The sequence below is a fragment of the Oreochromis aureus genome, linkage group 6 (genome assembly GCF_013358895.1).
Source record: "Oreochromis aureus strain Israel breed Guangdong linkage group 6, ZZ_aureus, whole genome shotgun sequence".
In the NCBI taxonomy this organism is placed as follows: domain Eukaryota; kingdom Metazoa; phylum Chordata; class Actinopteri; order Cichliformes; family Cichlidae; genus Oreochromis; species Oreochromis aureus.
This window is the reverse complement of record NC_052947.1, coordinates 7,179,266-7,202,985: the sequence shown is the minus strand read 5'-3', so window position 1 is coordinate 7,202,985 and position 23,720 is coordinate 7,179,266. Positions and strand designations below refer to the sequence as shown.

Here is a 23,720-nt window from a genome sequence, read left to right as displayed (position 1 = left end):
GGTCGGACTCTGGATAACTTTGCTCTTCGTGTGCAAGCTTTAGTTGGTTTGCTTAGCACTATGGGTGATCAAGGATGGACAGAACTAAAGTGTGGCTCCTATGGCGATCGCCTACTTGAAAAGTTGCCTGCAGAGCATTCCAGTTGCTTCAAACGGCACATTTACAGGGAACAAGGAGATATGATGTATGACTTACCTTTGTTCTCGTCCTGGTTGCAAATGGAATGCAAGTGTCAACCAAGAAAGGACAGTCCTGTCTCATCCTTTAACCAGCCACGACCTGCCCGTAAGTACACCTCTCCACTCACAACAATATTACATGGGACAAATCCATCCGATCCTGTACAGGCAGCACAACCCATCATAATGACTAAGGCAAGATGTGCATATTGCTGCTCACCTGAACACCACATTAGCAAGTGCCCTGAGTTCATTAACAAGACAAAGGATGAGAAAATAAATTGGATAAAGAGAAACAAACGGTGTTGGCGTTGTGCTAGAACTCAGGCTGCAAAGTGTGATCTGAGAAAAGACTGTGCTACCTGCATGAGAAGACATCTACAGATCCTATGTGAGGTGAATCAGAGACCTAGAACTGAAGTTAATCCTGTAGTGAGGACACTGTACTTTGATAAACCTAGTGACTGTCCCAGTGTACTATTAAAAGCTGTGAAAGTGCTCCTACGAAATGGCAAAAGAACTCTTGAAACATATGCCATACTTGACGATGGCTCCCAACGTACCGTGCTTCTGACATCAGCAGCTCAGCATCTCTACCTAACTGGGAAAGCTGAAAAATTATCACTCAGAACTGTCCATCAAGAAGTTGAAACCATTCAAGGTTCTTCTGTAAGTTTCCAGATTTCTCCCATCGCACATCCAGAGAAAACTTACACAGTTAATAATGCCTTCGCTACAAGTCACTTAGCACTTTCAGACCACACCTACCCCGTATCATCTCTCCAACGAAGATACAAGCATCTCCATGGTATCCCATTACCCTTTATTAATAAAGCAGCTCCACTACTGCTCATAGGCTCTGATCATACCCACCTTATTACGCCTATTGCACCAGTTAGACATGGACCATTTGGATCTCCTTCAGCAGTCAAAACCCGCTTAGGATGGACACTCCAAGGTCCAATCACAGACTTCCAACCCCAGAGCAGTTCCACGCATGCCCAATGTTTGTTCACATCTTCCAGTTCAGGTTCAGGAGAACCGCTCCAGCACATCCTCATGGCCACTGATGGCTCTGAATTCATTCAGCCACCTCCTACTCTACCATCAGCAGTACCTACGTCGTCACCGGCAGTGCCGCTATCACCAGTTCCACCGCCTGTGGCTGCCATTCCGCCAGTGGTCAGGGCACCGCCTGCTCCTGCATCACCTGGTCCTGCCCCTGTCAAGTCCCGTAAATTACCCCCAGCACCTGCAAAACTGCCTGATGGTCTGCAGGTCTGGGCCTGCGGTTGGCATTTGGACCTGCTTTGCCGCCACCGCTGGCTACATGGTCGTCCCCCTGAACTGTCTGGCCTGCGTTGTCGACCTCCAGGTCGACCCCCAAACCTATATTAGACCTGTAGCATGTCTGATTCCTCTGCCCCCGCTTCGTGAAAAAGAGCATCTCTAATCATTTGAACATATTTCTCAGTAGAAATATGGGGGCGGCTGTTGTAAAGGCTCACCTTTCAGCACATTCACTTCACCAGATGCACCTTGTTTCCTTTCCTCACCTTTGATTGGGGGTGGTGCTTGGCCTTAATTGCACCCACCTGTCACTCGTTATATAAGGACTGCACTCACCTACCCCTCACTCTTTCTTCACTCCCACATGGGGCGGCAGCTGAGAGATAGCAGTCCATGTGTGTCTTTCCTTTACCCATTATCCAATAAAAGGACAAAACCTGCAAATGACTGATGACTGCTTAATCTCATTCTAATCGGATGAGCCCATGATGATGACTACTTAAACCCTGAGCCTTCCTTCCTCCAAAACACAACCTATCTCTAATAATCAGCTGTGTACCACAGGCCTTCAAGCTGGCTGTAGTTAAACTGTTACTTAAAAAGCATCTCTAGACCCAACTGTCTTAGCTAATTATAGGCCAATATCTAACCTTCCTTTCATATCAAACATTCTTGAAAGAGTAGTTGTCAAACAGCTAACAGATCATCTGCAGAGGAATGGCTTATTTGAAGAGTTTCAGTCAGGTTTCAGAGCTCATCACAGCACAGAAACAGCTTTAGTGAAGGTTACAAATGATCTTCTTATGGCCTCTGACAGTGGACTCATCTCTGTGCTTGTCCTGCTAGACCTCAGTGCAGCGTTCGATACTGTCGACCATAATATCCTATTAGAGCGATTAGAACACGCTGTAGGTATTACAGGTACTGTGCTGCAGTGGTTTGAATCATATCTATCTAAAAGTCTCCAATCTGTTCATGTAAATGGAGAGTCCTCTTCACACAGATTCTTACTCTGGATGGCATTACCTTGGCCTCCAGTAACACTGTGAGGAAACTCTGAGTCATTTGTGACCAGGATATGTCCTTCAATGCACATATTAAACAAGTATGTAGCACTGCTTTATCCTGTCTCAGAGTGATGCTGAAGAACTAGTTCATGCATATGTTACTTCTAGGCTGGACTACTGAAATTCATTACTATCAGGATGTCCTAAAAACTCCTTGAAAAGACTTCAGTTAATCCAAAATGTTGCAGCAAGAGTACTGACAGGGACTAGAAAGAGAGAGGTGATGGCGATGGCGTTCATTTCGCTCTCCTTGAAGCTCAGTGTGAAATTCTGGCAGTAGACTGGAGCGAGGCAAAGAGTATTTAAAGGGACAATAAGAGGAAATGAAGGGAGAAAAAAACATACGGCTGAGAAACACAAAGAAAAAAGAAAAAGAAAAAATGGTGGAAAAAAGGATCAGAGCCTAAATTCTAAATCTGCAGCTTTGCATACTGGCAGCTCCAAGATCTCACTGACATGTAATCATAGACTGTATATAAACATAGGCCAGTGTGATGTCATTGATTTGTAGACTTTAATTTTGAACAAAGGGCAACCTCTGGGTACACTTCATCATACTATTTATTCATCTCTGGCTCTCACAGAAAGTCTTTTGTTCTGTCTTCCTTCTTTCACCCCAACTGGTGCCGGCAGATGCCCGCCCCTCCCTGAGCTGTCACAGTAGCAGCAGCACACTGTATGATTTTGAGGAGTGGACCCAAAATGCAGACACCAAGGAACATGGAAAAAAAAACGTAAATGTTAACAGAAAGCGAGCCATTTATTGAGGATGGTAAAAGATTAAAAAACAAAAGGCAAAGGTGAAGCTAAACAATAACCTAAACTGGGGAAACTAAAGATAAACATTTAAAAAACAAAACATGAAACTTGATGTGGATATAAAGATACCTTGAAAAGTGGCACAAAGGACAACAGGCAACCTTTTTAAAGCTGCATATCTTGCGTTATATGGTGATTATTCACACGGCTCTGTTGGTGCCTGTCTGCTTGCTCAAATAAAATATTTAATCTCATTTTGTTCATTGTTCAATAATCATGTTTTTATGAAAAAAACAATTAGATTGAGCAAAAGACAAGCTTTATGTACATTAGAACTTTTCACAGTGGTCACTATTCAACATCGAAGAAAAGGGCGGAGTGAATGTGATGTCTGTGTAACGGCGCTTTATTACACCCAACATAACACATAAGCCCTCAATCCTGCGCATTGATATCCTTCGTGTAAACCCGAATTTTGAACCCTGACTCTGGGCGATCTTCTGAGATTCATCCACGATTCATCCACGTTTGAAAACTGGCTTGAAGACACATCATATGTGCCAGTGTCAGCGTGGGCTGTCTGTCCCTCACCCTGGACCCACGAACCCTGGACCAACGACAATGAAGGATCGAGGAGGATACCCGCGGCCCTATGATAGCTGGGACATCGTGAGGGTGTTTGGAAATACAATGAAGGATCATCAATACTAAGACCTGGAGATCTCAGATGCTGCTGTGCATTGTTACTATGGGCATGTTGAGGTCCACCTTTGGAGCACAAACCCTTGGGCCTGATATATGTCCCTTCATCTGGGGTTGTTTCATATTCAATTTTGCATTTGGAAGATTAATATCAAGATTTGTTGGACTTCTTGGATTTCAGAAGTCCAAAGTCAACTCCAAGGCGAGGCAGCCCCATGTCATTTCTTAGGTTGACCTTGGATGAGCTTTGTACAGGTGGTTTGGCAGTAACCCTCCCATTCACATAGCCCCCTTCAACTCTGAGTACATCATCCATCAAAAACGTCTTGATTTTGGTGATGTACAGTTTGCTGTAGGAATCCGTCAGCATCTAGAAACAGCGAGAAGTTGGTGATTGGAAAGTTTTAATTAATAGTATATAACCTACAGCCTCAGGACCCTAGGCACCCTGGTCCAGATTTCCAACGCCCTTGCTAAGTTTTCTTCGAGTGAGGACTTGAACATTATCGTCAAACTTTTTTATTCTTTTTATTTGTATAAATGATTTGTACAAATCTTTTTATTTGTATAAATGCATTTTCAATTTTTTATTTTGAAAAAAATCTTTATTTTGGAAAGTGAAATGTGATCCTCTCTCTAAAGTTAGAGAGAGGATCACATTTGGTGTTAATAATTTCATTTGTTTAGAAGCAATATTAGTCCCGCCTTCCACCCATGGGATCACACCAGCACGCATTAGCTAGGTCCATTGACTGTTTTCTACAGTCATTGGCTAGGTCTTTCACTTTGAAAGCAAATGAGACAGGCTGCAGATGGTGGTGCGGAATTATCGATTGATTTGGTGAGTTTCAATGCAAAAAAAAGTGTTATAAACAAGTGTATACTTGTTTATAACACTTATAAACAAGTTTATAACACTTATAACATTTATTTCGGAAAGTGTATAAACACTTTCTGAAAGCACCTTGCTTTGTTTGCGCTGGTAGCTCATCTTGGTGAGTTGAGACCACGTGCTTGCTAAAGAAGTATGCTAGTCTCTTGCTAAAATTAGCATTTTGCTAACAAAAATTCACGAGTGTTTTTTTATGTGTTTAAAAGCAATGAAAATGCCGTTTGTGTTAGAATGTGGTTTCACCACACTTTGACAATGATGTAACCAAACACTTTTATCATTTATGCACTCCTTGTGGTCAAATGTAATATTTGTTTGATGTGAAATGTATATTTTGGTGGTTTACTGTGGGAAAGTTTGCATTAAATTCTATGCGATCATACTGCGAGCAACTGTACAAGTAGCTCAGTTACTTATACAGAGTGATAAGTTAGTTGTATTTCATCTCATGATCTACAAAAACTTAAAGAATGATTTAAAAATCAATAATTTAATTGGTTATAAATATTAATCATCATTTCATGGTTAGGAGATTTTAAAAGTAGGAGTAAGAAATGAGCTGCATGGTTTTTTTCTTCTGAAAAACTTCTGAATTGTTTTGATATAAAAATCCTGCTTTCAAGTTCAAAAAGGTGGGCTGATTATGCTTTCCCTTATTTTCTAACATACATATGTACTATTACAAAAGAAATACTTCTAGTAAACATGGCCCAGTGTTTTAAATAATGACGTGTGCATGTGTGTTAGTAATCGATGTGAGACTTAAGCTTCTCACTGATCCAAATGCTCATTTTAAGGCTGTTTTTTCAGCCCTTTGAGGGGCAGCCAATCAGGAGAATGTTGTCTTGGAGCCGCTTATAGGAAGAGCAACTAAAATGTCATTCTGTCAGACAGTAGATGAACCAAGAAGCAGAACCAAGGCTCACTCTCAAATAAAAAAGGATTATTTTGAACTGTAGCAAAAATATTGAGCTGGAAATTTGCTAATTTTAGCAGGGAAAGTTTAATATTTCTACATGTATTAACACAGACTTTGCTACTCTCTTCAAAGCTGCCAAGAATGAAAATATGGAGTTGGAAATAAGCAAACTATGTCTCTTTTAAAGTAGCTGAGAGTGAAGTGTTGGGTTTGCTGATGGTTAGTGATTTGTGTTTGCAGGTACAGCGAGCTGTCTGGAAGAAAGACTGGCTCAACTTCATTTAGCCACATCACCTGAGCAGGAGTCACCTGAGTCAGACCTGAACCATCAAAGTGTGAGTGACAGGGTGTCTTTAAGCACCTTTGAATCAAATGTGAAAGGCATGGTGGGTAATGTAGTCTCTAATATTGGCAAATTTAATAGAGTTCTCTTTCATAGTGTGTCTTCTGTCCTGTTTTCCTCCTCTTCTGGCATTTTTTCCTTCCCACTGTCATCAAGTGCTTGCTCATAAACGGGTCATCTGATTGTTGTTGTGTTTCTTTCTCTATGGGTTTAGCCTGTTGTAGGGTCTTTACAATATAAAGTGCCTTGAGGGGACTGTTGTTGTTATTTGGTGCTATATTATAGCTATATTATATTAATGAACGGATTTTAATTCAGTAGTTTATTAACATTAGCCTTCACATTTTCTACTGTTAATAACTGTTGAAGATTTAATATATTTTTTTCTTCTGTTTTTCTGTTTTTGTAGGGAAAGCAGACTCAAGGTCATCAAAGGCCCAAAGGACCGTCCTGTAAACTGGCAATAAACCAGAATACCAATATAAAGATTTTTCTTTCTATTAACAGTGGCCAAGTAAGTTAGAAAACACAGTGGATCAAAAATTAAAAAGTGTGCCACTGCACAGTGTCTCCCCGCTCAGCAGAAAAGAGCCAGCCCCATCCCTCAGCCCAGCCACACATCCACCATAGGTGAGATATATACAGCTTAATTTACTTACTGTACTTGGCTGTAACTTGTGCTAGTGTCAACTAGACAGTAATTATGCCAAATACAGGACAGTAATATCTATTGATTATCCTCATGCTGTATAACAGTTCTGTAACATTCTGTTTGTATTTCCTTAATACAGCAGCAGTCTGGAAGAATCACACCCATCATATTCACATCGAGGTGATAGTTACATGTTTGCTCACTGGGTTTTCTCATGTCTGCAGACACAAAGAACACAAATAATTTTGGGAACAACATCCAGCACCAGGGGAAGCGGACAGGAGGGAGCCCCAGTGGAAGATCTGGAAGAATATTGTAACTCAGTTACTAACTCAGTTACTTTTTTGAAGAAGTAACTAGTAACTGTAATTAATTACTTTTTCAAAGTAACTTGCCCAACACTGTTGCAGACAGACTGTCACTCTTCAGCCTTTAAAAATCAAAGGCTTATTTGACCATCAAAGGTTTTGCTTAATGGTCTTGCTAACAAACTGTATTTGTGCTCCTGTCTCCCTCAAAGATCTCCAGCAAAATAAAGCCCCCCCCTCCTGCTGGGTGAGTCTAGAAGTGAACCAATAGAAGTGTACCTTTTTTTTTCATACCTGTATCTGTCTGTCACAGATGTGGGGAAAAAAGGGAAAACTCTATTTTTTCCAAAATGGGAATCATGAAGGGAAAGACAGCTGAAATTAAACACGAAGACATTTATTAATGGACATTTATTAACGTCCCCGGTTGACCTGGGGACGTCAACCGGCGCCCTCTCCGGTGGAAGATCCGGATATGTGTGGGATGAGGTATGAAGTTATTAAACCGTCAGTTTCATTGACCTGGGCAGGAATGTTTCTTGGAAGTACTTATGTGTTTTTTTTTTTAATGTATTTTTTTCAGGAGCAGCTGGCGCAGGGCATTGCGCCTGTAAGCAATTCTTAACCCCCCCCCCACCCCAGCACAAAAGAGCCAGCCCCATCCCTCACCCCAGCCCAGCCCCAACCCACAGCACAACTGATCAGGTAAGCTGACTTCTCACCTGATCAGTTGTGTTGTCTCTTGTCCCCGGGTTGGCACAGAGCCAGCCCCATCCCTCACCCCACCCCAGTCCAAACAAACTTTAGATAATCTCTCACATGGATTTTCATTTCTGCCCCCCACCATCCCACCTGGCGGGGGGGAGTGGGGGGAATCCCTCACCCCACCCCAGTCCAAACAAACTTTAGATAATCTCTCACATGGATTTTCATTTCTGCTCCCCACCATCTCACCTGGCGGGGGGAGTGGGGGGCATCCCTCAACCCGGCCCAGCCCAACTCCACATCGACAGCCCAAGAGGACAAAGGAAAGGAAGGCAGCAGGTCCAGATAGAATCTGCTGCTGGACTGTGCAGAACAGCTTTGTCAGGTGATCCTGTACATCTTACATATTTCTCTCATATTTCATCTTGTGTCAGTACCAAAGAATATTTCCTAATAGTCATAGTTTGTGTGTGTGTGTGTTCTTATATCTAATATCTCAGAGAGTGAGTGTGTTTGGACACACCTTCTCATTCAATGGTTTTCTTCTTCATGACGATTTACATTGTAGTTTGTAACTGAAAGAATCAAAACTTTGAATGAACACATATAGTATTATGTAGTAAACAAAGAAAGTGTGAAATAACTCAAATAATGTTTATTATATAGTCTTCAAAATAGCCACCTTTTGCTTTGATCACTGCTTTGCACACTCTTGGGATCTCTCGATGAGCTTCATGAGGTCGTCACCTGAAATGGTTTTCCAACAGTCTTGAAGGAGTTCCCAGAGATGCTGAGCACTTGTTGGCCCTTTTGCCTTCACTCTGCGTCCATTTCTTCCAAAATTGTCTGAATTGGGTTTAGGTCAGGTGACTGTGGAGGCCAGGCCATCTGAAGCAGCACACCATAGCTGTGTCCCAAAACGTCGGCTGCATCCTTCGGAGGACCCGGCCTTCGCGGTGTACGTGGGCCGGGTCCTTCGAAGACCGAGAAGGCCGGAAGTGCGAGGCTGTGAAATGGGACGGTCTAGCCTTCAGATTTGCGTCACCACTGTGTCTGTGGAGTTTAATAAACTCGGCCGTCTGCAAAATATAACAGGACACTGGCGTAGAGCAGGGCGATATGACCATAAATATTTGTGATGACGATATAATTGACACTAGACAAAATACTTTACAACTCCTCAACTTTATTAGTGCAAATAGAAAACAAACCATCAATGTATTTTCACTTAAACAAGCAGCTGTTTTAAGTGCATTAAAGTTATATAAAAAATTTAACAGTGCAAATGCAAATTCCTTGCTGACAGTTTAACCAAAAGGCATTTCCAGTGGAAATTGGCCGACATATCCTCAGCATAACCATGTAGAATATCCACAAAACTTAAAAAGAGGTTATACACACACAATACGGTAATATTATGTCGAAGCACAGTATGTATCACTCCGCGAGGCGCCTGCCTACGATAGTCGTAATGCTCCGACAATCCATTGAGCGGTGCGGCTTTGCAGCTTAGTAAAGTCATACTGAAACATTTGACAGATTTTCGAGCGCCGTGTACCACATAAAATTGTTTCCAGGTCAGTAAACACAACCAGAATTCATACATAAGGCACACGGGATTATAAGGGGCACTGTCGATTTTCAGAAAAATCAAAGGATTGATTTTAAGTGTGCCGTATTTTCCCCAAAACATGGTAATAACGACGACAAATAGTGCTTTGTTGTATATCTGACGGACGAAAGCCAAACCAGTTCCACACCATTGAAGTTGCAGCATTTTTACAAACCAATTCTGGTTCATCCGTTTCATTCAACGATCCACTTTCGCTCTTCTCATTCTGCATCGTCGCCATGTGCGTATGTAAACATAGGCACTGCCCATGCGCGTTTTACCCATATTCTATCGCGATATTTCATTTTCTTATCGTTGCCCAACATACACCGGTATTACCGTGAACGGTATGATATGGCCCAGCCCTACACTGGCGTAAATTCTCGACCGTCTCACACTTGTTTAATCAGTTTTCTGTTTGACGTTTATTCAGCTGTGTGAAAATCCCGGAGGAACCCACCCGATGGATTAATAACGTTTATTTAATCTAATAACTTTGATCTCAGCCAAACCGATTTACTCCGGAACAAATAAAACACAAAAAAAGCCATACAATTACATTTTTAAGTTATCCGAGTGACTTATATATCATCAGGGTTCATACGGGTGCTTGAAATCCTTGAAAATGCTTGAATTTTAATGTTGTCTTTTCAAGGTTTGAAAAGTGCTTGAATTTCAGATGTGGTGCTTAAAAGTGTTTGAAAGTGTAACTGTATTTCATTCACCAAAATCAGCTATCTGATTGAATAGTTTTCTTTTCAGATAGAGAAATAAAATGAGTTGCAAAATGTAAAAGCAAAATTTCCCCGTCTGGGCTGTCTTGCGCCTCGGTTTTAACGTGTGACCCCGCCCCTCCCTCGGACAGTCGGGGATGAGTGCGCTAACATACCTGTAGGTTGCTGTTTTATTGAGTGTTTGATGGAAAACGACAAGAGCTGAGTTTGCGCTCTCCAGTCGCATGATAGGTGAGTCCTAGTACATAATTTTCCTGTACATAGGGCTGGGGGATACGGCCTAAAATCCATATCGCCATATAATTTGAAGCACGTGCGGTAACGATATATATCGTGATATATTCTTTTCTTCTGTATAACGTATTTTCCACACTATAAGGCACACTTAAAATCCTTTAATTTTCTCAAAAATCGAGAGTGCGCTTTATGTATGAATTCTGGTTGTGCTTGCTGATCTCGAACCGATTTTTGGCGTGCAGAAATCTGTTAAAAAATGTTTTAGTACAACTTTGGTAAGCCGCACTGCTTGATGGCTTGTCAAAGCATTACGGCTGCCGTAGTGAGGAGCTTCACGGAGTAATCTGGGTCCAAAACTCCGTCTACTTCAGGTCCCAAAGTCAAACGAACACTGAGTTAAAAACGGTCTAAATTCTTTCATCTTTAATAAAATGATCAGCGTTGCTGCTTTAGCAGGTGTAACAATTAAGTTTAACATCCAGGCATCCATGAAAACAGAATTTATTAAATTTAACAGAGTTAGAAGTTAACAGGAAGTTAAGTCGCTAGTTTCCACCTAAACATGACATACCATGTTCTTACTGGGAGATTTTTGAAACTAATTAAAACGTACAGCTCTGCTACCACTTCCAACATAAACGAAGACAGAAAACTAAACAGCAGTGACGTTTGCAGGGTTACTGAAGTTGGACTACCTGGTATATAGTGGTGCAACGGATCACGGTTGATCCGAACCGATCTTACTCCACGGTTCGGTACGCACGTGATCCGAAGATTCGAAAAAGAAAAAAAAGTATGTGTATGGTGCACATGGTCAGTCTGTTAAGCTATACACGGGCCAAACTTCAGTCAGGAGAACAACTGAGATTATCCATCCACAATACAAGGTTAGTTATTAATATACTGCAACAACATGGGAATAGAACAGCTGAGAGACATTTCAACACTAATGAATCAATGTTACAGAAGTGGAGGAAGCGCAGTTTTGGGCTTTCCCCATATCTTAAAAGTGCTTCATCTCTTTGCTATGACTGTCGCCCGGCATAATTTGCAGATGGTAATGGTTGTAGCCGCTGCGACCAAAGCAGGCGCAGCTTGATGACATCATCAGAGCGGTATAGTCAAAATCTCTATCGTTGGCCAAATTTATATCGTTTCTATCTTATATCGTTTATATCGCCCACCCCTACGTGTACGTTACACATGCTATTTTTTTAAAAATTATGATTATTATTTTGCTAGCTATCAAACTCTCTGGAGAAATGATTGAAATGCACTGAGTGTGATGCAGTATGGCAGCGCTGTTATGGAATATGCTGTGAACTTAGGTAACATTACTTAGCAGTCATATGAGTTAATTTACTCAAGTGAACGCTTTGAACATTAGACCGATACATAACTAGCCAACTTAAGGCTTTCTGGTTAACCCTCTGGGGTCGACGGACCCAGAGTCTCCGTTTCAACTTGGGTCGAACGTGCAGACTTCAAACTATATACCAGTTTTTAAATTGTGTTGATAGGCCACCTAGAACCAATGTTTGTTGTTTTTTTTTGTTTGTTTTTGTGTGTTTTTTAATAAAACAGTGGCGTTTACTCCGGGAAGAAACGGTTAAAACGGCGTTTTCTAAGGAGAGCGCTAGCAAACACGCTTTGCTTGTGAGTGAAAAAAGAAAAAGAAAAAACACTCCTTCCCTATTGGTGGAAAAAATTTACCATGTCGACCAATCAAAAAATGATATGGCAACATGTGGTATTTGGTTGTTTGGGAAGAGGGGGAAGTTTTAGCAGTGACCGGCGAGAGAGAGCGAGTGAGAGAGTTTTGATACGTGAGAGATTTGTGACGTTTATCGTGTTTGGAGTCTCAAGTTAGTGTGTTGTCTTGTGTAGTTAGTGTGTGGTGTAGTCATTGTTTTGTTTTGTGTGTCAGTTCTACTAGTGAACGTCACAGTTGCTGCAAAAAAGCCACCAAAGGCAGATTGCAGTGTAAACGCTGAGTGACACACCTGCTGTCAGACCTGCAGGTTTATCCCTGTGCTGTTCTCTATTTTTTGGAGTTGTATAAATAATTTGTGTGCCTTCTTATTTGATGGAACCCCTGATTGTTCTGTAAATACTTTTAAATGGTTATATAAAAAACGTCTGAGCCTTGGCTGCATTTTTAGGCAAATGGTACCATATAACTTTGTTGTTTGCAAAACTTGTGCATATTTTTAAAAAATATTTCTACTTGTATTTTCAATTTTGTCTGAATTTAGATAAATTGTGCTGATACAGTTTGTCAAAATGAAAATAACAGATTGGCAAGATGAACAGTTTTTAAAGGTGAAATATAGAGGCCAAATCAAAAGTAGTCAGAAATGGCCAATTATAGTCTGGACTCAGAGGGTTAAAGGCTAAAAGCAAAGTTGTCACCAAGTACTGTTTATATTTGTGTGTATTGCTGCAGCTTTTTTGAGTATTAACTCGGTGCCTTTGGGTGAAATAATGGTGATATGCTGGAGCTGGAGAAAAGCTTGGAAAGGGACATTGAAAATGCTCAAAAAGTGCTTGAATTTCACCCTGAAAAAGGCGTATGAACCCTGCAGTGAGAACCATGCATGTAGAGACCATCCATTCACCTTTTCTGCATCGCACAAAGACACGGCAGGTGGACCAAAAATCTCAACTCTGGACAAAGTCGACAGTGGTGCAGTCAGACGTCCTTTTTAATTCCTTCCTTTTTTTGAAGCGTAAGAGCAGGAACAGTTACAAAAACAGGTCTTTGACGCTCGTCTGCCAGTGTCTGCTCATCTGTACACGTTTTTTAGGACTGCATTATGCAAACACAACCTTGGTGAGATGAAGAAGGTCGACGTGTTGTATGTAACTAAAACTCAGTTGAGGAAGTTTCTGTATCAATTCTGACCAGTGTTTGTAAAGACGTAATAATGTCTGTGTCTAATATTGTCTAATGTGTGTAATAATGTCTGTGCTTGTAAGATTGTGTTTGTAGCAAAGCCAATTTGAACTCATCACTAAAGAGAGCCGTTAAATATGGTCGTGTTGATGAGCTCCCAGGATTATTCATATTTGGACTAAAGCAGCTGGGATTAGGAACAAGCTGGAACATGAATTTTATGATAATAAACTTGATTCAGCAGAATCGGAGGCTGCAGGTAACTCCCAGGTGTGCTGAGTTGAAAATGTTCAGTTTGTGTGAATTGTGTTTTGCTCAGTAATGAATCATCAGCAGGCTTTGATTGATGTGTCTGCATGCCGGCATCCTGCATTAAAGTTACTGTTACAGACATAGAAAGTGAGACCATTAAGCTTCTTCCTCATTACCACACTTGACCTTGTCAGTATTGACTCTTTCAATCCTCTCGCTTTGGTAGGTAAGAAGTCCAGAACGAAGGCTGCCAACATCCAGAGACTGGTGACTCCTCGTGCGCTGCAGCACTCAAGAGACAGCACACCCAGAAGAACAAGGAGGAGGCCTCAGAGTACGCCAAGCTGCTGGCCAAGAGGATGAAGGTATGTGTTAACATAGGCCTTTATTCTTAACCAGCTGCTGAGAATCAAAGATCACACTAGTCTGCTTTTGTCGTGTAGCTGAACACTACATTTATTTCTAGTGGTTCAGATCAATGAAGATAATGTGACAAGGACATTTCTGGCAGGTGTGATATTTCCACTAGTGTTGGAGCGGCTGTGTTACATCAACTACATTGTGTCTAACAAGATATTGTAATTAATTTCCTGACCTTAAATATACTTTAAGTTATGATTTAATCGTGAGTCTCTTGAAATTTAAAGTACCAGACTGTGTTTTTCAGCAGTGTAGTTTTGAGTTGCCTTGCATGATACAGCTGTAATGGCATTCGGCAGATTATGGGTTGCCTCTGAAAAACATTTAAGGAGCACGTGATGGTGAAATGTTAAGGAGACAAAGTTGGACATGTGGGAGCTGTTTGACTGACATGCATTTGTTCTTGTAGACAGGAGGCCAAGGAGAAGTGCCAGGAACAGATCGCCAAGAGGCGCCGCCTTCATTCTATGAGGGCGTCCACATCCAAGTCAGAGTCCAGCCAGAAGTGAAACAGAATCAAATAAAGTCATGTTTTGCTGAAACAGTGTTGTACAGTTGTCAGTTATCTTCTCTTCCACATATCCCCCCATGAAGAGACACGTTAGATGATTTTTGTCAGCCCCTTGTGTGTCTACATGAATGCTCACGCAACAACAAGTTTTAGTTAGTGGTGGATAATCAAGAGATACAGCAACAGCCTCAGGTCAGTGGTTGCTATTATGGAGTACTGCAATAGTATTTTTATTTTTTTGATAATTTGGTATGAGTGGATTCTGGTTCACACTCTGAGCCAGTTGGTGGCGGTAATGCCCCACATCGTTGTTTGACAACTGCCAAAACACAGAAAAGGAGGAGGAGGTAACCAATGAGAGGAAATTGTACAAGACTCAGAGAGGCAGAGCTTGAGAGTTTTAGTCGTAGGATCTGGTGTAGAAACCCACTCCCTAACAACACAAGGCTGACGAGACCAGTGACTTTGGCCGTGGCCTTGGATTGCAGGACAGAACTGTCTTCTGCCACTGGTCTGCTGCTGCTGCCTTGGAGGAAAAATAAATCTGTGTACCCTATTTTCAGTGTGGGTGTGTTGGTTTTCCTGATAGTCACCATTAAAACTTGTTGCTTTCTTGCACGCAGGCAAGTGACCCACTTAACGTGTTAATGAGCAGTTAAGCAGGCTAAGTTACCTGATTTTGGTCATCAGGCGTTTTAAAAAGTATTACTGCCATTTGTGGCTTTTTCTGGTGGTAAATTGAATTTATTTGCCACAGACAGTGACTAAATCCAATTTACTCCTAACCCCACTGACCCTGACGTGAACCTTGGCCTGCATACTTTTACACTACAGTTAATGGTTATTTTGTCCAAATACAGTAATTACACTGTAAGATTTTTTTTTTAAAACCACAGCTCCATGGTCCCAAAGTTCAACAACCCTACTGGCAACTTTTAATTGGAAAAGGGAGGAGAAGTCAAATGTATTAATATTCACATATTACACAGACTGTGTGCTGACTGAACAGGCTCAGAAGCAGTGCAGTTCCTGGATTATTTTCAAGCATCATTAAAGTTCCAGCATGTAAACTCTCACTATTCTTATCTCTCCTTATTAAAGTCCATAAACCGATCTACGGTAGCTCTGCTAACTCTGGTAATTCTGACTGTCGTTCAGTAAATCATTCCTTAATCTCTTTATTTGCTTTTTCCACACGTGAAGTTAGAAAAATGTACTTTGGTAGACAAAAAGAAAACCTTTGTAGACTTTTTGGAGTAACTTTTCATAATGTGGAACTTTAGTCTTGAATTTTCAAAAGTGAACTTTTTGCTTCTAGTTATGTTGCCACCGAAAATATTACGTCAACACTGAGAAGACAAATCATTAGCGGTGTGTGGTCAGCCACAGGTGATGGTGTGGCTGTCTTAGTTCTCTTTCTGTACCAGAACTTTAAAAAACTGACTCAGTTCTTCTGACCAGTTCCTGCCTGAGGCTCAGACCAGGAAGAACGTAACTATAATACTGAACCTGAAGTATGATCCTCCCACCCACCAGGCGGCGCTACTGGCAGCTGTGGGTTCACCACCTCCTGCTGAACTCAAACAACCAGTCCAGAGACAGACTCTGATGTAGCATCACTTTCATCGCTCACTCCTGAACTCCTGTGAACCATAACAAGTGTGGCTTCTCTAAACACCAGTAACTAAGAAAACTTTTCAATTTGTCATCATTTGAGTTATTTATTAATGACACACTTAACTCAGTTAATATGTTACAGGCCACTGTTTAAGGAAAGTCAGAGTAGGGTAGTTTAAACGGGTGGAGAGGCGTGTAACGCTCATCGTGCCAGAGCAGCTTATCCTCCAGAAACTTAAGCGTTTCCAAAGTGAGGACGATGGCTTCATGTTTCAGCATGCTGTGGACATTCAGACCTGAGAGAGAAAATATGACAAATAAACTGAGTTTTAAAGAAGAGATTTGTTACATATAACACTTAAAACCCTGAGCTTTTTATGAACTGTTTAATTAAACTGGCATGTTAGAGGTCCATAGACACAGTGCTGCAAAGACATCAATGCATGAAATATTGTTTGAAAGCATGAACAGAAATAATACATTTTACCATCAATTAATCTGTTAAAGCTGAGTTAAAAGAGAGACAAAAATCACTGAGTGTGAACTCACCGATTGCTGGAATGATGTTCACTGTCTTCAAGTTTGCCGTGGCCTGAAGGATGTTTTCAGAAAAGTCTTCACCTCTGAAAGCAACAACAAAAACTTGAGCACTGAGCAACAGTGGGCGTCCAGTGGTGGAGATTCTAACAGATTTGAAAGTTGATCATTTGTACAGAAGTGCTGTACAAATGTGCTGTCCAGAAGTGGGTTATCGCCTCTGTGACATCATAACAACAGCAATGAGAGCTTGAGATAAGTGAGTGACAAAAACAGCTGCTTGTGGACACCGTCATATGTCACTGCATGTTTTTACAACTGTTATTACAGATGTTCTCAGCCTCTAACATCACTAGCAGCTGTATTTGGGGTTTCTCTTACCTGAGCCATCTTGGAGCTCAGCGCCACTTTCAGTCCTTGCACTCAGACTTTCATGGGTAACATGTAGTAGTAACTGGTGGGTCCATGAGACACCCCACCTGAATCAAACACAGAACCAGTCAGACCATACTGCCCTCCAGGATGTGAATCCTTCCTCTCCATATGGGCGATCGGATGCTTCCATGCCGAGCTCGTCCACTTCCTTTCTGTTTCCAGGGTTTCCTGCCTCCACCGCTGACCTCTGACCTGACTGTGTGTGGGCGTGACTCTGAGATGTGAAGACAGCCATTAGTCTACTTATCATTTTCTTTATCAGCCACAATAAAGCTCAAATCTTTCTGCATTTGATCATCTTCCTCTGTCATATATGCACTGTTACGTATTCCTAATGTGGTCATTTCAGACACAGAGCTCAGTGAAGGATCACAGCTCGTCTTCAGCTCCATTCAGTCCTCTGACTCTGGACAGTGTTACTGTAGAGCTGAAAGCAAGCTAGAGGTGAAGAGGTCTGGATCCAAACATATTGATGTAAAATGTGAGTAAAAAAGAATAAAAACTGAAACATTTCATCAGCTCTGCCTGTTTAACATTCACATTCTGCTGCTGGAGTTCACTCATCAGCTGTAATAGATGATAAAGAGGTGCTTTGTCTATTTGGACTTTTTGGATTAGCTGTATCATGCTGCAGGCTATTTTTTATTTTTATTGTTTATGAGAGAATTTCATCAAAATCCACTTAAAAGCACCAATAGCACAAACATGGTGGAAAGGGCAAGTTCAGTCATCCTGATGATTTTTGTGTCCTACTCGTTGCTGCCTGGTAACTAAAAGTGGCATTGCTTAAAATGTAACATGATGCAAAAATGTGGCTATTCATAACATAACATAAGTGTCTTCATTAGTATGTTTGATAGCGCTCTGGCCTCATCTGGCCCTCATGCTGTCCATAACGAGCAATGCTTTTTTTCTGTGAAAAAATCCCCCTGGTCGCTTGGCGTAGCACTCTCTGAGCCAATCCTTCATTAGGCTCTCCATCTGAGATGGACTCACAACACTTTACAGAATTAGAGCTGAGCTCAAAATGAGGTCAGAGTTAAAAGAGGAGTGTGGTCTGAACCATGAGTGCTGAGAAAAGCACACATGAACTGTGAAAGCTAATTCCTGGTTATCTGCTTTGCATATTCATTATAGTTTAAATGTGTGTGTAGGTGCCCGTATGATCTGACTAAACACAGCGTACATAATAACATTGATAGCATAGTGTAGAGAAGAGAGCTCTCCCCGTCTCTTGATGTTGGCAGAAGAAGCGTGACGAGACAGGTTCAACTTTTTATTGTAGACAAATTAAACAAATGCACATTTGCAGATTAACAAGTTCCACATGAATATTGAAAATGCAAACTGGTTAATACACACAGCAGCTTCAGAAAAGACATCAGAGGGTTGCTCTGTGTGTGTTACATACTACACATATTACACTTGTGGTTGGCAGAGTTGGTTTATTGTGGTGCTTTTCAGGGTTTCTGCAGCGTCTTGCACAACAACAGTTGTTACAGCACAATTCATCAGAAACTCTGTTTTCACTTTGAAATAAAGATTGTTAAGGTTCAAAAATTGGAGATAAGGAGTACGGAGGGCTCACAAACAAATAACAACTCTGGTCCAGAGGATGTGATCAAAGCGAAGATTTATTGATTACACGCGCGGAGTTCAAGCTGGGCAAAGTCAGCAATTGAACTGAACTTACAACCATTAGACAACGGTCTTATAGGGTAGGACAACAAAGCATACGTCACTCCAAAACCACAAATGTTCTGTAACATAGTTTTAAAAGGAACATTGTCTTCGGTCGGTGGTGCTTCCCTCAGCTCGTCTTCATTGTCGCCGCCTCCTGGGACATCTAGTGTACTTCCTGTAAGCATCTAACAATATGCCGACAGAACTTGCACTTACAGCAAAATACATCTTAACTTTTCACCTACTCAAGTCAATCTACTATGGTGTGTACATGTGTGTGTGTGTGTGTGTGTGTGTGCCTGGTGTGCAGGCTATGTCTGTGTCATGACCTCTCCTGCACCCTGGCTCACCTCACACCTCTGTCATAGCCAGACATAAGGCCTGAGCTCATACAGCTAAACTATGAGTGACATTTGGGCTAAATGTCACACTCGAATGATGATACTCAAACCATGAAGGAAACCGACTTAAACTGAACATAAGTGAACCTTAAACTTACTTAAAAGGATATACGTGATAAATGTTACAAACTTAACTCTTAGCTCTACAGGATATAAGGATATAACTCCAGGCATATGACATGTAAGCAGGTGTATTGCAATTCCTTTCAGGGCTCCCATCATCCTCACCGTGTATTGACTGATCATAACGCCTGCCAAGAGTTTCTGACCTTCACTTGACCAGGAGCCACAGCTCTTTAATAAGCTCAAATGCAATCATGTATAAAAGATTAAAATCATTTTCATAACACAGGTTTTTCCTTTTCAGATCTGCTAATATGTTTGCTCCTCCTAATATAGTCTAAAAGCCACCCCAAACAAAACAATTTGAACTTTCCCCTATCAGTGATCCCTCTAACTAAGTGTGTGTGTTAATCAACGATACATGCATAATAACACCCTGCTCTTAACTTGCCGTTAAACTCTGGTTTCAGTTTCACTTCTGCAAAAGCCTGCAACTTCAAACACATGTAACTTCCTGTCCCTGCAGTCTACACAGAAACCTTTAAGATTATCGAAGCATTAGAAAAGCATTTAAAATTATAGATTCAACTCAACAGTTTAAAGTGGTTATAACTGGACCTGTAATAAAGACTGATATAATACCAATATATTTGAACATCTGAATGCATCTGAATGCAACATCACTATTAACATAAAATGATAATGATGATTATCAAAATAGCAGCAAATAATAGCAGTAAAATATTTCTATTCTCAATAAGATCAAGTTTGAATCAAAACAGCAAAATGAACAGCTGTGGTACAAGTGTTACACCTGTTACTGTCATGTTCGCGTACCGGCAGGCAAGGAGAGAAGGACCCAAAATGCAGGTTTCAGTGAGGCGAAATGGAACTTAACGTCACAGCTTTATTAGCAGGTTGTGGGTGAACAGCGAGCTAACTAAACTGGGAAAAGTACAAACTAACAGGCAGATACATACGGACCGGAATACAGAGTGCAGACGGGGGGTGAGTAAACATTAACGATACGACAGAGAACAAAGGTAACACAGGGCTAATATACACACGGCAGTAATCAAGGGATGAGGCACAGGAGGGGAACACACCTGGGAGAAATCACAGCTGACGAGACAGGGGAAAAGTAAACTGAACACACTGACACCAGACACGAACCTCCAAAGTAAAACAGGAAACCAGAAACAACTTACAAAGAGGCAGAAGATGCTGCACTTAATCTAAAGAAACATACCAAAATATAAAGAACTGAAGAAGCTGGGTCAGAATGACCCAGAACCGTGACAGTTACAAGTGGGAACAGGTGTAACACTGACAATCTGATCATTGCATTTATGGACTGAAAACATTCAATAATGATGTGAGTACTGTCACATCAGCTGTTTGTCTTTAAGAGAGAAAAGTCAGAGGAAAGAATGAAACCCATTTCATTTGACTTCACTTGTCTGTCATTTGTCTTTTAGAAGAGACGAGGAAATGGAAACCAAAAGGTTCTGTACATTTCTCTTTGGAGGCATTTTTGAAACTGTTTGAAAGAACAAAAGTGTTTAACGAACCCATTTTCAGATCAGTGGAGCCGAGCAGATAAACACTTTTATGTTCTGTGTCAGAAAAACTGAAATATCCCCACATTGATCTGACATGTGGCACAAAACAGAGAGATTAACACTGTCTGTCAACAGAGGCGGCAAAATACTGACACTTTTTACTAATGACAAAGTACACATACTTTGACTTAAGAAGTATAACAAAAACACTTAATATAATATTAATATTTAAAGTACTGTGAAGTACTGATTCAACATCTTTATGTAAGTAAAAGTGAAAGTACTATCAGATCTGAAATGTACTCAAAGTTTCTACCAGATATTTTTGTGCAAAGTTTACAGACATATTTGTGCACCCACACAAATATATACACATCCCTAGTGTTAAAATAGTGGGTGAGAACACCGGCTCAAAGTGCTGCCTCCTCCCTTTCTTTGCAAAACCCATACTTTTGTACCGCTTTTTAAACTGAGTCATGCTGGGACGTTGCTTCAGTTCTTCACTTAGTCTTTTTCACAGCTTCACTCCACACACAGAGATGCAAAAACCTTTTAGTGTTGTACGGATACAGGAATGTTTTAAATTTAATTCCTCCCTCAAAGTGTCCCCCTTCCCTTTAAAAAAATAGAATATTGTCAGGAAGTAGTTTGTTTATTACTTTATTTATTTTACCCAGTGAGAAAATGAAACGGATTAAGGAATTTGAGTATTTTTGACTTTAAGAATAGTGGATTTGCATGATCTCTTTAACCAGTATTATGGATTATTTATTTGCAATATGAATATTGATGATAGCAAACATTTACAGTAATGCCCCCAACCTTTGCACAGCAATGCAAATGCGGTTAAATCTTTGAACAACAGAGAGTGTGGAGTGATTTGTGGTCCAGAATTATGGTTGAAATCAAATAACTGTCATCAGATTAAACTAAATTCATATTTGCTACCCTTGATGTAATCTAATCATGAACAGCACAGCTGCTCTGTATCAGCCCAGCGCTGTTAGATAACCTTTTTATCCTGTGCTAAACTGCAAAGCACTTCATGCAACATTTGAACAACACAAAGTTGAGTATATATCTCACTTTGATTTGCACTTAATAAAGAAAAAAAAACAACCCCCCAAAAAACAGCTTCACATCATATTTATCAAATAGAAGTGAGCAGTCCTCACCTTTAATTCTAATCTCTCCTCTCAATCTCTTGTCCTCCATCTCAGTGAAGTTTTCTCATTCCTATCTGAGTATAGCACTAAATAAAACAATCATCATAAATCATATGTTTTTGCTGCTTTCATCTCTTTTTATATGATAAGACCTGGTGATGGTTAAAGCAATAGGATTGTGTGTGTTATTGTTTCATTTTTCACTCCATTTAAGCTCAAATTGGTTTGATACTTGAAGGCTGACGGAAATAAAACTTCCCACAGATGTGTTAAACGTAAAAGTAAAAGGTAAAAAAGAATACTCAAGTAAAGTACAGATGTGTGAAAGTTTTAGCTAAGGACAGTCGCAAAGTATTTATACTTTGTTATTTCCCACTTCTGGATGTGCACAAACCCAGCACAGCCAGAGCTCGTCCACATAGCAACAGATGTTTTTCATACACATAAAAGAAACATTTAAGGTGATCAAGCAGCTTTCAGATGTTGCCGAAAATAGAAGCTAGATAAAATATCTCCTCTTCCAGCGATCAGCCCCCACAACAGTCATCTGTAAGGTGGAGTCATGACTTCCTTTACTGGTGAACAAATGAGTAAGTGAAATGAAAACTGTACTTTCCCTGACAGTCAGCTGTAAGGTGGCATTATGACGTCCTCCGTTGTTCTGGGCCTCACAGTAAAAACGCCCAGTGAGTTCAGGTCTGATGTTGGTGATGATGAAATTCTGTGCTCAGGTTTTAGAGTTATCATTCTTCTTGGTTGGGTTTTTACAATATGCCATATTTTAAATGTACAAGACTTTATAGAAACCCACAGTGGGTAGTGGAGCCTCAGTTCCATTACCCACCAAAGCAAATACTGTTCATTTTTCTTCAAATCTTCTTAACAGGCAAGCCATTTATTCCTTAAACAGCATGGCATGGTCCTCAAGTCCTCCTGATACGACTCCGTTTTCTCTCTCCTCCTGTCTGCATGAGTGTTTGTGATTCAGCACACCTCTGCTTACAGGTGTGGGATTCCTCTGCGTGTCCCACCCCTCGTTCCTGTGCTCCTGGAGCTGATGAGCACACTCATGGGTCATCATCCTGCTGCTGCTACTTAAAATGGAAAACCATTAGTCAGCACCCGATTGTTGGGCTCACACTGTTAGTGTAGCCGACTCCTTGTTTCTCTACATATGACCTGCTTTTGCTTTGTGACTGCAGGTTTCCTGTTTCCTTCTGTGCAGGATAACTTGAGGCGTTTCTGGGAGAGGTTTGTGAGAGAGGATCTGTTGAGGGTAAGTCCTCCACATTGTACTTTTCAGCAAATTATTGTTCTCATTGATGTTGTTGATACTCTACAGTAATAGTGTGGGACCTAAAACTGTTGTTTCATATATATACAGTATCTCTATGCAAAGAAATTCATGCAGCAAACTCATTTCTTTTAAATGTGTTTGAGAAAATTCTGATTGTGATGAGACACAAACTTATGGCCACACTCGAGGTAAGATATATTTCTGTGTGGAGAAATCTGGATTATTGATGGTTTGAATCCTGTGAACATTCCCACTGTCGCCAAAGTGCTTGCTCATAGGGGGTCATATGATTGTTGGGTTTTTCTCTGTATGTATTATTGTGCGATCTACTGTACAATATAAAGCGCCTTGAGGCGACTTCTGTTGTGATTTGGCGCTATATAAATAAAATTGAATTGAATTGAATTCCTGGATATCTCAGAGCCAATCATCAATAAAATTTCCTCTTTTTAAAACAGCAGCACTTTGAATCAACAAGAA

The 23,720-nt window shown here is 40.8% G+C and overlaps 1 long non-coding RNA gene and 1 pseudogene across 6 annotated transcripts; one reads left to right on the top strand and one right to left on the bottom strand.

Annotated features, from left to right (window-relative positions):
* The first annotated feature begins 4,713 nt into the window (after nucleotides 1–4,713).
* LOC116316537 lies at nucleotides 4,714–14,510 on the top strand. 6 transcript variants are annotated; one of them, XR_005613306.1, is made up of 9 exons: nucleotides 4,714–4,839; nucleotides 6,050–6,144; nucleotides 6,562–6,577; nucleotides 6,660–6,782; nucleotides 6,944–6,984; nucleotides 7,426–7,601; nucleotides 7,696–8,202; nucleotides 13,775–13,913; nucleotides 14,382–14,510. It is a non-coding gene; the product is annotated as an uncharacterized LOC116316537 (long non-coding RNA). The 6 variants fall into 6 exon arrangements; XR_005613303.1 differs by having other exon boundaries at nucleotides 6,562–6,782; nucleotides 6,947–6,984; XR_004199164.2 differs by having other exon boundaries at nucleotides 6,562–6,782.
* A 1,714-nt stretch (nucleotides 14,511–16,224) lies between these two features.
* On the bottom strand, nucleotides 16,225–23,021 carry LOC116316543 (annotated as a pseudogene).
* Between the last annotated feature and the right edge of the window lie 699 nt (nucleotides 23,022–23,720).